Here is a 19,608-nt window from a genome sequence, read left to right as displayed (position 1 = left end):
AAATCTACTTGCAAATCTGATCATGGCAGCGTCATCCCCCTCTTTTGGAGAGGCGCACGGTGTGTGAGAGATGTTGGCTGAAATTGTGCACACACAAGACACCGCTTCAAGTATTGGTCGAGAACCTGCCCCATGTGTGGCCAGTATGCAACCTCTCTTAAGATTTCAAGTGTTGTATGAAACCCCCTATAACCGGCTGTGGCCGCATCATGGGCGTAATTTAACATCAGGCTTCGGAATGAGGTAGGAACCACCCACTGATCATGGCCAGCTTGGGATTTCCTTACCAACAAACCGTCTTGGATTCAGAACATTTTTGGACTTTTCATCAACACTCTGAGGTCGTCTTTCCCAATGTAATCGGTATCCATTAGGGGAAAGTTCTCAGGGTCCTCAATGTGTTGATAAAACTTACCAATAATTGGATCCCCTTTCTGAGCCGTAATCAAATCAGCATCTTGGGTCTCCTTACTCCATTGTGCAGTTGAAAGATCATTGTGATCATTTGTCTGGGACCTAGTGATAGCAGTGATCTGGATTTCCCCCAACAGGGACTCGATCTCTATTAGATCCCGCTGGATGGCCCCGGTTTTGGCCAGCTGATCAGCTAAGTCATTTCCAGTTTTGTCTGGTCCCGCTACTTTGGAATGACCCTTGATCTTTTTCCAGTAGATGGTCATCCCATTCGAGGTGAACAGATCATCAATATTTTGGATTAACTTCGATGTTTCAAGGGTTTGTTATTAGCACATAACATGCCTCTGGTTTTCCAATTAACCAGGTGCTCCACGAACCCATTCCGTACATAATCTGAATATGTGATTATGACCAGTTTGTGGAGTTGATGTTGGACAGCAGTGAGGATGGCTTGATGCACAGCCATCAGCTCTGCCACTTGACTACTTTGGGGACCAATCTTGTACCCAGCGGAGGGTTCTGTGACTCATTCACCCATGCATTCCCTACGCCGGCCGCAAGTTCTTTCTCCCTGTTGTTGTCAACATGGTAAGAGCATCTATCCACATAGACAGTGGGCATTCCCTCACACATGTCTTCTTCAAAGACTTTGTGTGGGGAATTGAGGTATGCCTCCCTGTTGTCCTTGAGTTTTAGACTTTCGTCCTCGAGACAGTTTTCTCTGGCACAATCATGCAAGTCAGCCAGCCTTGCACGAGGGGACTCTTCTTGTTTTGGCCATATCTGACCTCCACAGGAAAGCCTTGCATTGACAGAATCCAGGAAGTAATTTGGGAATTACTCACATTTCGGCCCGGATTCTGTCACTTTGGAGATATTGCAGAGGCTGGTGTGGAGTCTCCATTATGATGTGTTCCCCCTGGATAAACGGGCGGCAATTCTTCAATGCCCACACCATTGCCAGGAGTGCCTTCTCAGAGTCGTTGAATTTTTCCTCCACAGAGGACAAAGTTTTACTCGCACAGGAGATTACTTTATTGACCTTGTCATGCTTTTGGTATAATACTGCAGTCAAGCATGTATTAGAGAACCCTGTCTCCAAGAAGAACTCCTTGTTTCTGACAGGGTAAGCTTGGCAAGACTCTTATGAGAGGCTTCTTTTGAGTTGTCTTACTGCCTCGGATTGTTCTGGACCCCATTCCCACTTGACTCCCCCCTTCAAAAGATGAATCAGGGGTCTGGTGATCTCTGTGTAGCCCTCAATTAACTATGTGTTGTAATTTGTCAGTCCAAGGAGACTCCTTTGTTCGAGTTGTGGGTCCTTCAGTTTATGGAGTGCTTCCACTTTCTTTTACTGGGGACAGAGACCCTGAGGAGTAATCTCATGCCCCAAGAAATTAACATGGGTTCTACACCACTGTGCTTTCTGAAAGGAAAGTTTTGCTCCGGCGGCCCTCAACTGGGTCAGAACATAACGGATCTCTGCTATGTGTTCCTCCACAGTTGAGCTTTTGATGAGGACATCATCTGCATAAGCCAGGTTACCCCTCTCACCCAGGTCGGGCATGTCCTTATGCAGAAAAATGTTGAACTCATTGCCGGAGTTGAGGTATCCGAAGGGAGTCCGGGTCCATGTGTACTGCTGGCCCCCAAAGGTAAAAGCCAGCCTGTATTGGTCCTCCCTACTGACAGGCACAGTCCAGTATCCATTGGTCAGGTCTATTGTAGTGAATACCTGTGACCCCTGGATCAGGGCCAGCCCTTGATCAATGTAGGGAAGAGGCCATCGGGAAGTATGGACCCATTTTTTGAGCTCCCTAAGGTCGGTGCAGAGTCTCCACTGGCCGTTTGGCTTCAATATTCCCAGCACCGGATTATTGAAGGTTCTGTGGACTGGACGGATTATCCCATGGGACTCAAGGTTCTCAATAATTTCAGTAAGGGACTCCATTGATGCGAGAGGTAAGCGATATTGCTTCACAAACACTGGAGTCATACCAGGGTCCGTGGGAAATGTTGTGTGGATGTCGGTGCGACCACAGTCATATGAGTCCACCGCAAAGAGATCTTCAAAATCCAAGAAAACTTGTTTCAACTTTTGCTTCTGCTCCAGAGTCTCACAAGCATCAGCTAGGTTGACTCTCTCTTCAACCATCTGCCTGAAGCCTGGAAAGACTTCTGGTTTCGCTATCTCAGCGGCCTCCTCCAGCTGGATGGAGAAATCCCTGGTCAAAGTGCTGATTTGGACTGGTGGCTTCAGGTGGGAAAGGCAGCCCTCATGGACCTGGAAAATCACCTCATACCTCCTGAAGTCACAAGTCACATCTTCCTTACCATAAGGGCAGGAAGTGTACACTATGAAGTTGCCCCCATGCCGGGTAAAGATCCTGTCTGGTGTGCTGCTGTCATCACTGTCACTGTCAAAACAATCCTTGGGGATTGGTGCTAACAGTTAATTTCCTAGATCAATGGAAAAATGTCGGTCATCAACCGCCATTCCAATAATGGTGCTTGCGGCTAGAGTGATACTCTTTAATTCGCTGTTATCCACCTCTATTGGAATGGCGGTATGTTCTGTATTGACTACTGGTGTTGGGTTTACCTCCAACCCTTGCTGTTGGAGAGAAGCATTCAGATGAATATAAGCATCAGGGTTTTTCAATTTTTGTCCTCTTTTAACTTTCACTTCCAGGGAGAATTGTCGGGTCCTTTCTGGGGTGGTGACTTCCTCTCCAATCTGAATTTCAACTGCATAAGGTAGCAATTGAGCTGACCTAAATGCTTTCTCTGGATCAACAAAGCCTATGGGATTATCCACTAATCGGGACCAAGCTTTGAAGTTTATTAGGTCCAAACTAATGGCAAAGCGATTGAGAATGTCACTGCCTAAGTAAAAGGTGGCAGTGACGTCTCGCACGACCCAACAATTATGGACTATGCTCTTGTTGCCTATGGAGATTTTGAGCATACACCTGCTTGGCAGGAGATGTTTGGAATTGGGTGTTTCCAGGTCCATTTCCCATTTGTCTATAAGTCTAAATGTGGGAATGGCTGGATCTTTTGGGAGTTGACGGAACATGGCTTCGCTGATGAAGCTCTTACCATTGTTCACACACACTCGGATGAGAACAGAGTCCTTCCCTTCATTTAACTGAAGAGGGATGAACAACTGCTCTCCAATTTGCTGAATATCAGCCAGGCTCTGAGCTGATTTTTCATCTTTCTGGACTGTTGGAGTGGGAATGTCTGATTGTGGATTGGTAAAAAATTTCGGAGTGTTTCCTTCCAGTGCGGAATACCACCTGAAACTGGAATGAAGGTTGATTTTCAGAAATAGAGAGGACCTCCCATCACCAGTCTGTTGTCCTACTGCTATTACTGTCAGGTCTGGAATTTGGTTGTTCTGGAAGTGAAATTCTACTTGGTCAGATTTCTTTTCAACCATGTGGCATGTGCCATTTAAACAAACATGGTTGACACTCTGGTTTAATTTTATGGGTCTGCTAGTCTGGGCCTAGAAGACCTTGTTTACACAGTCTATTAGGGGTGACAACCTTCTCAGGAGGTAATTCCCTAGTAAACAAGGGGTGCCCTCTGGAGTCACTACTATGACCGGGTGTTTCACCTTGTGTCGCCCAATTTTAATTTCCAAATCCGCATCCCCCTCGACGGGAATTTCCTTCCTGTCAAAGTTCTGGTATTTCTCCCCCCTTCCTGAATTCAGTTCATCAAAGGCCTTTTTGGACAGAAGGGTAGCTTGGGATCCAGTGTCCACCAGTGCCAAAATTGTACCCTGCCCCTGTACTTGAACCAGGGCATAGTATCTCCCCTCCTTCTCCGCAAGGGGACACAGATAATGCAATTTATTGGACAACTGGTGGGCTATTTTTTTAGTTTTGGACATGGAGAGAGAAGAGATTTGGGCAGAATTCTCTGGAGAGTCTTGGGAATCTGAAAGAAAAAGTTGGCAACTAGAGACAGGAGAAGTTTTGCGTTCCCCTGGTTCCGGTTCTGGGCCCCCCCCCCCTTTTTGGAGGCAGTCACCAGAATGGGTTTGAACCAGGGGATGTTGTTGCGGTTGGTTCTGGGATGGGATGATGGGCGGCGCTAGCTCAGTCCCCACATCTACCCAGTCTGGATTTGAATCCCTAGGGACCCATTTTTCTTTGGGAGGATTTCTCCCATCTCTGAAGGAGAAGATCCTTTTCCCAGGATCCTCTGAGGATCCCTCTACTTCAAATTGGAAGATTTTTACCTACTCCTCAAAATGGGTCTGTTTGGGTCCTTTGTTTCTCCTACCCCCCCCTCTGTTCCTTGGGTGGCAGACTTTCAGGGGCAGAAGATTTTGTTTCCGGTACTGGGTTTCCAGGGGCTGTTTACAAGTGGTGAAGGAAGCTTCCTTCAATGCTTTACACCCCCTTCCCCTTGTGCCTCCTCCCTGGGAACCGGTGAGTTATCGGTGTGCAGCCCCTGTCATTGTCCTGGAGCACCAGGTCCAGAGTTTGGGGCATTCTGTGCCGGCATGCTCATCTGAGGGTTCTGCTGAGCCCTCAGCATGCGACCCAGATCATGTGCCATATTTTGGACCTGGCGCTCAAGTTGTGAAACCCGCGCAGGCTGATACGGGGTTCTGTTTTCTCCCGTTGGGCTGATCCCGGGAAGGGTAGCTATCCCTTCTCTGGTAGTACCCCGGGTTGGGAAGATTTGGGTACCCCTCCACCCTTGGACTCCCCTCTCCCGGATTAGGTGGTCTGGGCTCAGGGAAGTGGGGAACGAAGGATGGATGATTTTGGGGTTGGACATTTTGTGGATACCTGGGGAAAAAGTTCTGCCCAGGATTTGGTGAATTTCTGAGTTAGGTGCTTGGTTGGATCCCCCCCTTGGGCTGGAGGAGTCCACACATAACCCAGGATGGGTCGGTTTCCCTTGTAGCGGAGACTTACATAGTCAGGGGAGTGAGGGACCCCATTTGTGGGACTTCCTCCTTGACTCCCTGCCTGTGACTGGCCCGAGGGCCTTCTGGGCTTGGAATTATTCTGTGCAGGCAGGTTTTTAGGTCCCCCCATTTCCAAATCTAAAATGGAGGCAACCTTTACCTCGGCCACCTTAGCAGCGGCAGGGGTGCTGGTCGGTTTGGGGCTTTTCTGAGCATTATTTTTATTTTCTATGGGCTTCTGCATCTCATAGATTCGGGTGGCCTGTTCAATGACCCAGTCTAGTGACCTTTTCTCGTGAAAATCTCTCACTAGCTGGGTCATGATGTATCTGGGTAAGGCATGGAAAAAAGTGTTAACAAATTCTTTACTGTCCTTGCGCACCCTCATGGTAGTCTGCGCAAAGGCACGCTTCAACTCCTGCATGAATTCTTGTGGGGCCTGATCCTCCCCACATTGCAAATTGTAGGCTGCCTTACGAGCCTCTTGGGGATTTCTATGAACAGAAAAGTGCTTTAAGATGGCCACCCTATATGTGGACCATCTTGAATGATTTTGGCCCTCCAGCCCTTCAAAGAAACTGGAGTATTCTGGGGCGAATGTCCATTTGACGTACTGAATGCACCTACTGCTGTCTTTCAAATGGAAAGTCTCCATCATTTGCTCAAAGAGCTCTAAGTGTTACCACACAGAATACTTGGCGTTCTTGTGGTAAGGGGTGATGACACTCCTTATTGCCTTAATCTGTTTTAAGGAATCCTTAAGCAAGGCCCTTTTTGCCTTATTGGCCTTCTTGGTTCGGGTAACCCGGGTCCTTTCATCCTCTGACTCAGAGGCACTGCTCCCAGAGGTGCCCGTCTAATCTTCCAGGTTTTCATGGATTCTGCAAGCCTGGGAATGGCTGGCAGAATGTGGGGACCTAGTCTCCTGTGTCCTGGGATGCTCAGAGGAGTCTTCTGATTCCTCCTTGTTCCCAGGATTTGATGGGTACCCCCCCACTGACCTAAAGAGGTTTTCAGGATGCCCTTAGTGGGCCTACTCTCCTGGGGTTCCCCAATAAATTACACTGTACTTGGGAGCCCATACCCGGATGCCCGCCCATCCATTCCTGGGAGGTCCTGGCCTATGCGCCCCATGCTTCTGACTGGATAGTAATCTGCCATCCCCGTGGCCCCGGGCTCATGTGCACCAGGGAACATGGGGGTGGCAGAGTCCAGGGACTGGGAGAGATGAAGGCCTCTTGTATTAGGGCTCCTGAGGTTATGCTCAGGTGTTTTCCTTTCCCAGCGAACCTCATCTCTATCAGCCCCTGCTCCCTGTTGCCATGCAAAAGCCTGTGCCTTCAGCTCCTCAGTTAAGGCCTTACTAGACTCCATCAGCCTCTCTTGCATAGCTACCTGTCGCTGGAGCCTATCATTGTGCTGACAGAGAGCCTCATTTTCCCTCTGTGCTTCCTGGTTGGTCCTGGAGTACTGGGCCAGTCTTTGCTGCAGGAGGGTTACCTCCTGAGTCCCGTCCCTACTGGCCTGTTCCTTTCTTGCCAGAGCATCTTCCACCCTCCTGGTGTGCTCTAACAAGTTTTGATGCTCTTTTGGAGGTCACCCAGTCCCTGGAGGGCCAGGTGATTTTCTTCCAGCCTCCCTTTTAAGTTATAGACTTCCTGGCCTAAGGTATCCATTTCCTGAGCAAGAGCCTGCCTCTGTGCCGCCAGGTCGTCCCTCTGCCTTTGAAGGGCACCAGCTTTTTGGCGCTCTTCCTCAAATTTTGCAGGGTGTCCAGGTCTTTCAGAAATAATGTATTGCTCTCTGCCTTTTCTCTATCTAGGTGGCATTGGATGGTGACTACCTGCTCTGCGCATGCCCTATTGAAATCCAGTTGTTGCTCCAGCTTTTTCTGGCTCTGCAGTAGGGAGTCCAAACCTTCTTGATACTCCTTCTGCAAGGCCAGAATTCTGGTATCCTGGTCTGCCTTTTCCTGTTGCAGGATACCCATATCTTCTTTTATTTTAATTATATACTGCCTAATTTCGTTTTCTGACTCCTGGCTCCTCTGCAGCCTCTGCTCAGAAGAGTCCACATCAGGTTGGGCCTTCTCTAATGCCACCAGTTGCCTACTTGCCAGATCTTGGCCTTCAGCACATTTCTCCTGTATGGCTCCCATAGATAAATATAAATATGCTGCTACCCTGGCAATCTTGCTGTGCTCATCCTTGGCCTTAGGGGCCATATATAGTTCACTCAGGGCCACATGTAAGGGATCCTGATCTCTCCAGATATCTAACCCAGTTGCAGTGACCTGTAGTGTGATCGCCTGCAACCACACATTCTGGTCCGGCTCAGTCCACTCACCTCTCACAAATAGCTTATGTAAGAGGTGCTCTCTAGCTATCTTGATGTCTACCAATGTCGCTATTCTGGAAATTGATTTCCTTCCTGACTTACAGAAGTTTATTATTTTATTTTGCAAGACAGACCATTTCCTGAGAGTGTTCCTTTTTGAGGGGTGCTTTTACAGCGTAACACAGCGTGGTAGCCCAACAAGATTTATGTATCCTATTAGTCAGCACACTGTATTAAGCTGCACAAGTGGTAGATCTAATCCAGAAGTCCCGACTACCAAGCCCCCAATCTGTAAGTGACTTCAATCCAGCACTCCAACTAAGTCGATGCTTAGGATGGGATGCCCAATGGATGCCCTTATTTATATATATTTATGTCAAAGTTCTTTAAATCTGGATGATGAACCCTTATATAATGCCCCTCTCTTTGAAACCCTCTGACCTCACTGAGCCAAGAAGTAGGTTTGTTTTGCAAATTAAAAGGTTTATTTGAAAAATTAAACAATGTATATATATCACACTTTTATGAACAAAATAATAACTGAATAGCACACTTATGAACATGAACGGTAATCAGCAATGGGTAATATTACAATATCAACAATCTCTTTAATCAGTAAGGAGTAGTAATAGGAGAATAAGGTAGCAGAGAATACTTTTATGGTTCAAGGAAATGCAAGAATGGGAAAGAATGCAGCACAGAAACAAACTAGATATGATTTCAATCAAAAGATAATATGGTCACTTTTTCCCTTGTGCTACTCACTCCCCCCACTATTATGCAATATGAGAAATAGAAATGAGGGCACACGTTTTTCAAGAATACAATCAATAATGCAGTTCGATCCCAGTTCCCCCCAGCAAGCTTAGAGAAAACAGGTATGATTTTAAAACAGGCAAAAATACTTTTGAATGTGATTGCAATGAATGGGAAAATATGCCAAAATGATTTTAATTCACTAAAGGAGATTCAGGATAAGTGATAGTTACTTTGGATTGGTTCAGGTCAACACTAGCAATGATTCATGAATGATTGTCAGATGGAAAACACATCTCAGCAGTTGCAAATAAGAAACAGCTATTTTGGCATGTGTTGAAATGGAGCTAAATATCAATTTGCGGCAATTATTCCGCGTGCGTGAAACGGGATTATGGAAAAACTGTAACGATAATTGGATTCTCATTTCTTTGGAAAGCTTAGGATCTTAGCTTCAAAATGACAGTTACATTTCGGTTCTAGGATGTGTGATTCAAAAGTTATGGAGGTTTTCGTGAAGGTAGATTTATCAAAAATAAATTCAAGATTTCAAAATGACAGATTGCGCTTTACAGATTTGGAATCAACAGGATGAACACAAGCTTCTATAATGCAGTTCTGGACAGGTTGAAATGGATGGGATAAGATTACTTTAGACTAATAGATGACTATGCACAGTTCTAGACTAGATACTCACTCCTAGGCTTTAGAATCGAGTGTGCCTCGTCAAAGATCTGGTCAAGGGTTTGGCTTCACTCTCGCCACCGGACAGGTCTCAGGCACTCTGGGTTCTGCTCTCAGCACTGCACTGCGGTCTGGACGGCCTCTTAGACTGGATGTGACGGGTTATGGATACAGCGCTGCTTTCTGGGTCTGGATCTTGGTTCTAGCACAGGGTTCTTAGCTAGATGCAAAACAGCTCAGCCTGGCTGTTGGATGTCAGAGCCCTTTGGCAGTTTAGGGGTTAGAATCAGGTTGCTAGATTCTGCAGGCCTGCTGAGAAGGGTTCAGCTTTTGGATTAGGCCTCTCTGCTTCAAAGTTCTAGAGCTTGGTTCTAGAGTCTGGTCTCTGGATCTATCTGGAGTGTAAGTTCTGGAGTCTTCCGGCAGGGTGCTGCGCCAAGAAATCAGTTGAGTAATGGAAAAAGGTATGTGTCCTGGGTCTCAGCAGTCCCTATTTATGTATTTCCAAAGTGGATGGGGAGGCTGCCTCCCTATGCCCAACCCTCTATGGATCCTGATAGGTCAGAGAATTCCCTGTCAACTGATTTGAGACAGGAGCAGTTTGTCATATGTGCCAGAGTGATGCTGTGTTTTATGGCTTAACTGAAATCCCTCCCCTTTGCTTTTTCATAGAAACTCTATTTTCCCCAAAAGACATATTTCCCAGATACACAAGTTGTTCATAATACATATACACATCACAGCTTAATTAAGGCATGTCTCTGTTCAAGTCCCATGTTCCTACGAGCTTGGGTTCAGAAATGACCACATTTCGCGCTTTTTGGAGGGTTTCTCAATATTCATTCTGCTCCAAATTTTACACAGGCGTACACACTCCATCTGAGCATATGTCTGTAATTTCTTAAGTTCATAGCAAAAACACTGCAGCTGGAATATTAATAAATTCCGGGGTTTGGTCTCAGAACATCGCACAGAGTCCAGCTTAGTCTTAAATCGTGAGGGAATTTTTCATTTTCACACTCTCAAAATTTTACATTTTTGTCAGTTCGGTACACTTTGCTTTAAGCATTTTTATAAAACATAAGTTTGCTTTCAATTCAATTCACATCAGTGGTTTGTCTCCACCTCCAGGGTCCGGGCTGAGTCAGATGGTCACATGTCTTGTTTCCTGCCAACACTTTGTTGAAAGTTAAACCCGAATTTAGCATATTCCTATTCAGTTGAAAGACTCTATTGTCTCTTTCTCCTGCCAGCAGAGGAATCCTCTCCCCATCTGATTAACATGTCCATGCGACCTCCCCCCTTTTGGTGGGAAAGCCCAAGGTGTGAAGGGTGCTCAGGGGAAGCAAGCCTTTTGGAGTTTTGACTGCATCAAGATACTTTCTGATCAATTGTAACATAGTTCCTTGTGAAAAAAAATACATTATACATTTAAAATAAGCAACATATCTTTAAATCGAGTCGTTTTCCACATTAAACCAATGTGTGGCACTCTATATGGCATTTTGATGGAATTCTCTTCTTTGGCATATTTAACTTCTGAAACACCAGTTAGAACATCCTGTTAGAATTATAAATCGCCAGCACCTGACAGAGGTGAGTAACGGTACTGCACCCATTTTGACAGCTGTCTTTCCATCAGTATCTTTAAAAGGGGATTTTGCTCTGAAAGCATATGATTCCTGCTGATATTGTATTGATGTGGATTCTTGCAGTAGAGTAATGTGGAACACCCAACAAGAAGGTTGGATCTTATTGATGGTTTTTGAGCCATGATTTTAGCACATTTTTGACACTCAAGAAACGGATTCACAAACAGCTCTGTATTTCTTTTGGCAATCAGCATTGCTATTTCCAAGTGGTTTCTTGCTACTTTGTGGGTAGCCCAATGTTGGTTTTTGGCAGTGGTCTCCTGTGTTACCACTGACATAGCCAAACGTAGATGTTGGCCTATTTTCCAGGTTTTCACTGCACAATTTCTGGTGATTTCTAGCGAGCAGCATGCTTTCCAGTGACCATTATGATGTTTCTGCTGCCAGCCATGCACAGTGATGTTGCAGGGCCTGGATGAGTGGGTTGATACATCCCACAATCCGGAAGTAGTCTGTGCCACAAAAGCATTTGCCATGGCATCTTCAGAATTATTATAATGTGGGTAGCTGTATACCTATGTAAAGTGTGTGTGTGGTCTGTGTTTGTGTGTGTGCGCGAGCACACGCATCTCTGTGTTAAACTGTGCAAAGTCATTGCTATGTAACATTGAAGAATGTAACTTTTTAAGCAGTTTGTAGAAATGGATGGTGATAGTGGAGTGCATTAAGTAATTATAGTTCGTTGTTGTGTTCCTCCTGAATCTCATCACATACATTAGACTTGTTTAACCAATAGATAAAGATATGTCATATGTATTCATGTTCATTTAGAATGTGGTTTGATGCTTCACGTATGTGCTTTATTGAACACAAAGAACTGCTTCTATTCATAAAAGAACACTGCAAAAATATATGTATGTTGATGTCAAATGAAAGATCAGATGGTAGGGGGCGTGGCCTGTCTGGAGGCTGATGACGTGGTGAGACCTGTGAGCTCTGCAGCCCTGATAGCAAGAATACAGCTTTTGTGGAATTTCTCAACAGTTTCCGCTTGTTACAATTATGTGCTTCGGTGTCAGAAGCCCTCCAGAGCAAGCAGCCACAACTTTGGTGCTGAAAAACCCTGTGCAGATAGTGTATGAGCTAATTTTCCCCCAAGATGTTGAGGCCATCATACTAAGATGGCGGCATGTAGATGACAGAGTGACTGAAGCTGAATTGGCCAGACTTCTCATGCAGGGGCTCCCCCCTGCAGTGGTGTGGGTGCCCATCTGTTCAGCAGCATCACAGATTTGGGCCATCGCGACGCAAGGTGAAATGTGGGACCCGACAGCCTTCCCAACCTGGTGGGACTTGACAACATGGCTAGATGCTGCAGCATCCCGAGCAGCTCTTAGTTTTTCCGCCCTAGCGTGACTCGGTACGTCCATTCCGAGCATCGAACGGAGTGGTTAAATATAAAGTTAGTTAAATTGATGAGCATTCAATGGCAACACACCTCCTGGAGGAGTTTATTCCCTACAATATTGCATTTGAATTATACACTCTCAGGCGGCCTGCTGTGGAAGGAGCACAAGGTCAATCATAATAATCTGGGCTGTCCTTCCCTCCCCAACTTCCCATTGTTTATAAGTTTCTACACCCACAAGCATTGCATCCAAACACAAGGGTAAGACTATATACCATTGAAGGAGCTGGTAATCTCCTTGGGGGATCTTCCAAGTCCCACCTCGTATCTTCATCTGCTTTCTACTTGTCAGTGACACAGTCAAAGTCATTGTATAGGAGTTGAAGCTGTTCTGCACACGGTAGGCTATATGGAAGATATAACATGAAAGCCAATAAAGCCAAAGATAAATCAACAGCCTCCATAAAAGAAATGCTCCAGCAATATAAACTGGCCCAGAGCGGCCTCCTCGGCGTAGAGCATGCTCCAAATCCAGATTTGGATGCACAGCCAGCCATGAAAGCAGATATTTCATGATTAATTCAATCAATTTGAAAGAAGATGGCAACTACCCTGCAAGAACTTAAGGGTCCCTTCCAAGAACTGGTCCATACTGTTCAGCAATCCGAGCATAGAGAAGGTGATTTAGAGACTGCCTTTTGTGACCAGGCCAACAATTATTATCAGTTGGACCAGAGGGTGTCTGCACTAGAAATTCATATTGCTGCGTCTGATGAAAAACAGGAAGAAGCTGAAAATTGTTACCAAAGGCTCAATATCCGAATCAGGGGTATCCCTTTTGAAGTCACAGACCAAGAATTGCAAACCTATGTGCAAGACATCTTTAGTGAAATATTGGAGGAGACAGAAATGTTCAGCAGTGTCAGAACCTCTTGCCAGACATCTTGATGAAGGTGCATTTTTTTAAAGCAAGGAACTTATCTTGCACAAAACGAGAGCACAATGAGGTGTGGCGGTCAGAGTCACTACCTTGACACTGTTCCAAGATTTGGCACAGGGAATCATCCAAAAATGTCAGAAGATGAAACCATTGACCCAATGGCTGGCATGTAAAGGAATCCAGTACAGATGGGGATATCCATTCTACATTCTTTTCGAACATGATGGATTTCAACACCAATTTGCCTCCCTCCAAGCAGCACTCAGTGTCTAGGAGATACCACGAAGAGAACTCCAAATGCCAGAAGACGCTGGCCAAAATTCCCTACAATTGAATGGTCTAGAGCACATTCAAGGAAAGAAAGACAAAGGGACCACAGGCGACCCTCAGTGGGCAGACATGAATGAAGCGGAGATTTGGAGGGGCCTACCTGAAGTGGTTGGTTAGATGCATGGCCATTGAAAACAGAGATCCTGGTAAACCGAGTATTGGGGAAAAAGAGCTTCATACACAGTTATGTTGTTTGTAGTTGTTCACTACTTGTCAGATTCCACTGAGTTGTCATTTTAGAATTATCTATGAGGTAGCAGGGCATTAGGAGCACCTCCCCAATTTCAGGTATATTTAGCCTGACGTGCGCCCCAAACAGGGTACATTATTTTTTCTTTTTCTTTTTGTTCTTTTTGCAAGGATTCATACAGTGCTGGTTCCTCAATAGGATATTGTGGTGGATGTTGAACAATTCAGATGCAAATGGTGCTCGTGATGGGTTGGACCTTGCTACATGAGCATTTAGTGGAACCCACTTGTTCTATTCAATAAGAAGCTTGGTTTTAAATGCTGATTATAATGTGATGAAGTGTTGGGATGTGTGATCTTAAGATCTTATTGATACATGCACAGAGGCTTAACTCCTGACAAAAGTGCAAGAGTGTGCTCTCCAAACTAGTACAATAAAAATATGACATGGTATTTCTCCAGGAGACGAAGAGGTGTTGGCCAACACTCTGATATAAATGGTTCCTACACCAATATTTTGCTTCATCCTCACAAAAGAAGGTGGGAGTGGCAATTTTGATTCATTACTCTCTGCGGTTTGGGAAGGTGAAGGTAATTAGGGATTATCTACGGCAGCATTTAGGGCTCCATATTCGGATTGGGGGTAAATACCTCACAATGCACAATGACTTCAATGTGTGGTCCAAATCAACATCATGATATGTTTTACGCTCAGCTGTTCCCTCATATTTCTCAATTTCAAAAGGGAGACCTTGTTATTGTTTGTGATTTTAATGCGGTCCTAGATAGAGTAATGGGTAGATCAGGCCTAGCCTTGGAAGCCGAGGCGATGAAATCAGTTTTTTTTAAAGAAATTGAAGATCTACAATTGTTAGATGTATGGAGCCATCTGCATCCTCATGTTCGTGACTTTTCTCATTTTTCACATGTACACTGTAGTTTTTCTAGAATCACTTACTTCTTGGTTTCACGTTTCCTTCTATCAGGGTTCAGCTCTGCCGATATAGAGCTTGCGATAGTATCAGATCACTCACCCATTTCCCTACTGATAGATAAATGGGCTATGGGAACCAAGAACATTACTTTATGGAAATTGAATGATTCCCTTTTGGATGATGTAGCTTACTGTACAACCATCTCAAAAAGAATGCCCCAACATTTTCAGGAAAATACTACTGCTGACACCGCCATGACAACTATCTGGGATGCTTTCCAACCCACTGAATGGAGCAAACTCATAAGGTTAGCCTCAGCAAGAAAGTGAATGCTGACGACCCAAAGGTTGGAAGCAGAGAGGTCAGGATTGGGAATCTAGATACAAAGTGGATGGGTCTCAAAAGACATATAGACATTTCTATGTAACCAGGGCAGAGCTGAAGGCACTCTGGGTGGATGGGTGGATGATATTTCTCGTAAAATGCTCCGTGACAAACATGTCTATTTTAGTACCTCCAGCAAGGCTTCCTGGATTACAGCATATAAACCCAGAGAACTAGCGATAGAATTGTCACTTTGCAAGATGAATCAGGCTGTTGAACCCACTAAAATGTGGATTCTGTCACAATACTACACAAAGTTGTTTAAGGCAGATTCCTTAAGTAGGGTATGTGAGGAGGACTTTATTCGAGAAGCACACCTTCCCTCAATGTCTGATGATAATAGGCAGTTGTTGGAAAATCCCATAACGACTGAAGAGGTTTCTCTTGTGATGTGTACGCTTTCGGTCAGCAAGGCCCCTGTCCCAAATGGCTTCTAAGACCCATGTATATAAAAGATTCACTGTTTTACCATCTCCTCACTTAGCCAAACTATTTAATACTGTTACCGAAACGGGGGCAATCATGCCTACAATGGGAGAATCAGTACTGAGATTGATAGGCAAGTCAGGAAAAGATATTACCCAAAGCGCATCTTAAAGACCTATTGTCATTCTCGACTATGACTCTTGTATCTATCATAAAGTATTGGCTTCCCATTTAGCTGCTGTTATTCCAGGTGTAGTAGACAAGGACTAGGCGGGGGTTCATCCCCGGGGCAAAAAAAGCAACAATATTTGCAGAACTATTGATGTCATAGAATGATCAAGACGCAGCACACAGGATTTTTCCATTCTTACTATCGATGCTGTAAAAGCGTTTGATAGGATAGACTGGGTATATCTTTTGGCAGTGTTGAATGGATTTTATTTATTGAATATTTATAAGGCAGACTATACAGCAAAATTATGATTCCAGGTGCCACAAGACAAAAAAAGGGGGGCAGGGGAGATAAACAACAATAACAGTCCTACTAGGCCTTGTGACATTCAAATTGTGCAAGTGCATTAACAAGAATTGCACAAAGGGATGGGGTTGGTGGGGGGCACGTAAGTGCAAAGTCAAGGGAGGTGGCATAAAAATGCAGGGAGCAGGGTAAGAAGGAAGAAAGGTCCCAGGGGCTAGGCAAGTGCTGGTGGGAACCTGGGGGGAAAGTGCCAGGGTATGCCGGGGGCGGACCACCGTCTAAGTACAAGGACAGGGAGTGGACCAGACTCAGGCGGTATGCTCAACCCACCAGGAAACTCAGGGAAGGGGGACCAGAAGGGCAGGGCTGGTTATGGAGGGTGCTGGTATCGACTTGTCAAGGAGAGCCTGGTGCACTGTAATACTCATAAGGGACCAGGCCGCCCGTCGCAACGGCAAATGGGGGTATTAGCAAGGGAGGGCGAGTGGGAAAGAAGTAGAGAAGAGCAGGGTCTTGAGAGGGCAGGGAGGCCATTGCAGAGGGAGGCGCCTGCCAAAGAGAGAGATCCACCCTCCACTCGTTGCTTGGAGATCTACAGAGAGTTGGAGCAAGAGGACGGAAGGGCTCTAGCAGGGAGGTATTTAGAGAGAGAGAGTTGGATGTAGCGGGGTCTCAGGCACCAGAAAGCCTTGTGGATGATACAGAGGGTCTTGAAGCCACAGGGGGCCAATGGAGAGATTTTAGGACCGGAGAGATGCAGTCCTTGCGCATGAGGCTAAGGATCAGTCTCACAGTCCTATTCTGGATTAGTTGAAGGGGTGAAGAGAGTAAGGAGGTAAGAGACAGATTGAGGAAGAAGCTGTTGCAGTAGTCCAGCCTAGAGTGTACCAGTACTATAGACACATTGATTTTCTCTGGGAAGCTGAGGAGTGGGAGAATGCCTCTGAGGAGGTGAAGCTGAAAGTGGGCCTTCTTGGTAAGGTATGTGATGTGAGGGAAGAAGCTGAGAGAGGAGACAAAGATGACACCAAGGTCTTTAGCCTCACAAGATGTTGGGGAGGGGACCCAAGAAGGGTGGCTAGAGAGTGGGAGAGAAGAAGGGGTTCCAATGCAAAGGATCTTGTTCTTACTGGCATTAAGACAGAGATCATTAGCCGTTCACCATGACTGAATAGCAGACGGACAGTCAGGAATGAGAGAGGAAGAAGAGGAGATAGTTGAAGGAGGCTTGAAGGAGAGCTGTGTGTCATCAGCATAACACTGGAAGTGGGGAGAGAAGGAGGAGATCAAGTGGGCCAGAGGGGCAAGGTAGATGTTGAAGAGCCACAGAGACACAGTGATTGGATAGAGCACTGAGGGGCACAGCAGGTAGGAATTGAGGTGGAGGAGCGGAGAGGGCTTAGTTGCACCTGGAAAGGTCGATTAGATAGGAAGGATGGGAATCATCCAAAAAGACTGGGGGGGAGGGACGTATTGCATATTTGTCTGAATTTTGAACAGATATGCCATACAAAACATTATAGTGAAGAATGACAGTGGAGGCTGCAGGGTTGTCCCCAGCACCCGTCTTCACTGTAATGTGAGCAGGGGTTGCGGGTATGTCCCCCGCTACTGACTCAATAAAATATTTTTTTTAAAGGAAAGCGGACCTTCCAGCGCCGGTTCCCATACACACAAGTGAAGGGAACTGGCATTGCAGAGGGATGTTGGTGATGGCGGCACACAAGGAGGTGTGCCACCCACAGGTATGTAAGGGGGTGAAGGCAATGGCAAATAGTAAATTGTGCAGGGGAAAGAACACTGTCAAATTTTCAGAAAAATAACTTTTGTTCCTTTCTCCCTTGAACATTTCAGTTTCGATCTTCAAACCCAAATCTGGAAGGAGGTCAACCAAAGGAATCACAGAGCTGCTTTATAAGGGTGGCATGATTAACCATGTCAAAGGTAGAGGACAAATCAAGGTAGGATGAGAACAGAAGAAGACTTGGAATCAAGGTTTGTGAGCAAGTTTCCACAGGTGTTCAGGAGAGCAGTGTCCATGCCTCTGGATGCTCAGAAGCCAGTCTTGTGGTCATGGAGACCGCCAACAGATTCAGTGTGGTGGGTCAGTTGGGAGATGATCAACTTCTGCAAGGGTTTGCCTAGAAAGGGGGTAGTGAAGATAGGATGGTAGTTAGCAGGGCAGGAGGGGTCAGCAGATGGCTTTTTTATGAGAGGGTGCAAAAGGGAGTGCTTGAGGAATAGTGGTTGCAGAAATCAGCCATGGCTGGAGCGAAAGAGGAAATGTCCTGGAGGAGCAGGGAAGCACCTGTTTGGGGGAGACTTTAATAGAGCGGACAGATTAAGAGACCTCATCGGGTGCTATGGGCGAGAAGGAGGAGAGTGTGGGGGAGGGGGCCAAGGGAGGCCTAATAGCAGGTAGGGGAGTAGGGAGGCGGTGGAAGAGAGTGAGGACAGGATGTCCTGGGTTCTGGTTGTGAAATAGGAGGCCAGTGCAGTACAGAGGGCCTGGGATGGAAGAGGAGAAGTGGAAACTGCAGCAGAATTTTGACTAGTTCAGCTGTATTGTTAGTGGACCCAGAGATGCAAGCTTGCACATGGGATTGGATATGGGCCCTCTTCTTGGAGTGGATGGAGAGACGGTATTGCCTTTGGAGCAGGAAACTGGGCAGTTTGTCAGTGGATGTGCTTGAAGCCTGCTACTTCTGTTTAGCAGCTCAGCACTTCCATTTCAGACAGGCTAGATCGGAGTTATCCCACCTGTTGAGCTTGGAGGCAGGCTTCATGTGGATCCTCATGACAGGCCAAAGGTGTCAAGGGTGTTGGAGATGGTGAGGTGAATGTTTGTGAGGGCTGTGTCGGTGGGAGAGTCAATGGCAGGGATGGAAGGGGGATGAAAGTGGTGGCAAAAGCAGTGACTGACACTCACTTCATTGGTCCAATGACAGAGAAGGAGGCTGGCAGAGCAGGCAGAGTTCAGGTGAGGGAAGAGGAGAGCATGGTCAGACAAGGAGAGAGGTGTAGTGAGAGGGTTAGAGATGGGATGTCTGCTGAGATGAGCACCTCCCAGGTGTGTCTGGCTGAGTGGGTTGGACCAGAGGGAAGAATTTTGAAGCAAAGAGAGTCACAGCGGTCACAGAAGAGTACAGTGGCCACATCAGAAGAGTCAAGATGAATGTTGAAGTCTCTGAGGAGAAGCTTGGAGGTAAAGGTCAGGAGAGAAAAAGCGAGGTTGGTCCATTCAGAAAGGACGAGGGAGACTGGGCCAGGGGGCTCTTTAGATAGTGACGATTGAGCGAGAGCGCAAGAGAGACACCAAGCCTGCAGACAAAGCATTTGAATGAAGAATAGGATTGAGTGGGTATGATAGTAGCAGGACCCATTCGGGGAAGATCAGGTCCTCCCTACCTCCGGACTGGTTTGGCCTGGGCTTGGAGAGGATCTTGTAGCTCTCAGGAAGAAGAGTGTCAAGAGCAGTGACAGAGCCACGTCTCAGTGATGGCGAGAACGTCAAGGTCAAAGTTTTCAAGAAGGAGACAGATGTCAGAAGAGTGTTTAAAGGCAGAACAAGCATTGGGAGTAGCTAAGTGAAGCTGGTTGCCACCTTTGAAGGTTTTCTGAGGAAGGGTACAGGGAAGTGGTACACCCATCGGTGGCAGCGATTGCGCCAAGGGGTGGCAGAAGGAGGAATAGTAGGAGAAGGAAAGAATTCCATGAGAGCCAGAAGATGCATATCAAGAAGGAGGAGGTTGGGCTGAAATCCCTGGGCCATGACAGTGCCATTCTGATAGATGTT

This window comes from Ambystoma mexicanum, chromosome 4q, assembly GCF_040938575.1.
Source record: "Ambystoma mexicanum isolate Mex_15411 chromosome 4q, UKY_AmexF1_1, whole genome shotgun sequence".
NCBI lineage: Eukaryota > Metazoa > Chordata > Amphibia > Caudata > Ambystomatidae > Ambystoma > Ambystoma mexicanum.
This window is presented reverse-complemented; position numbering follows the sequence as displayed.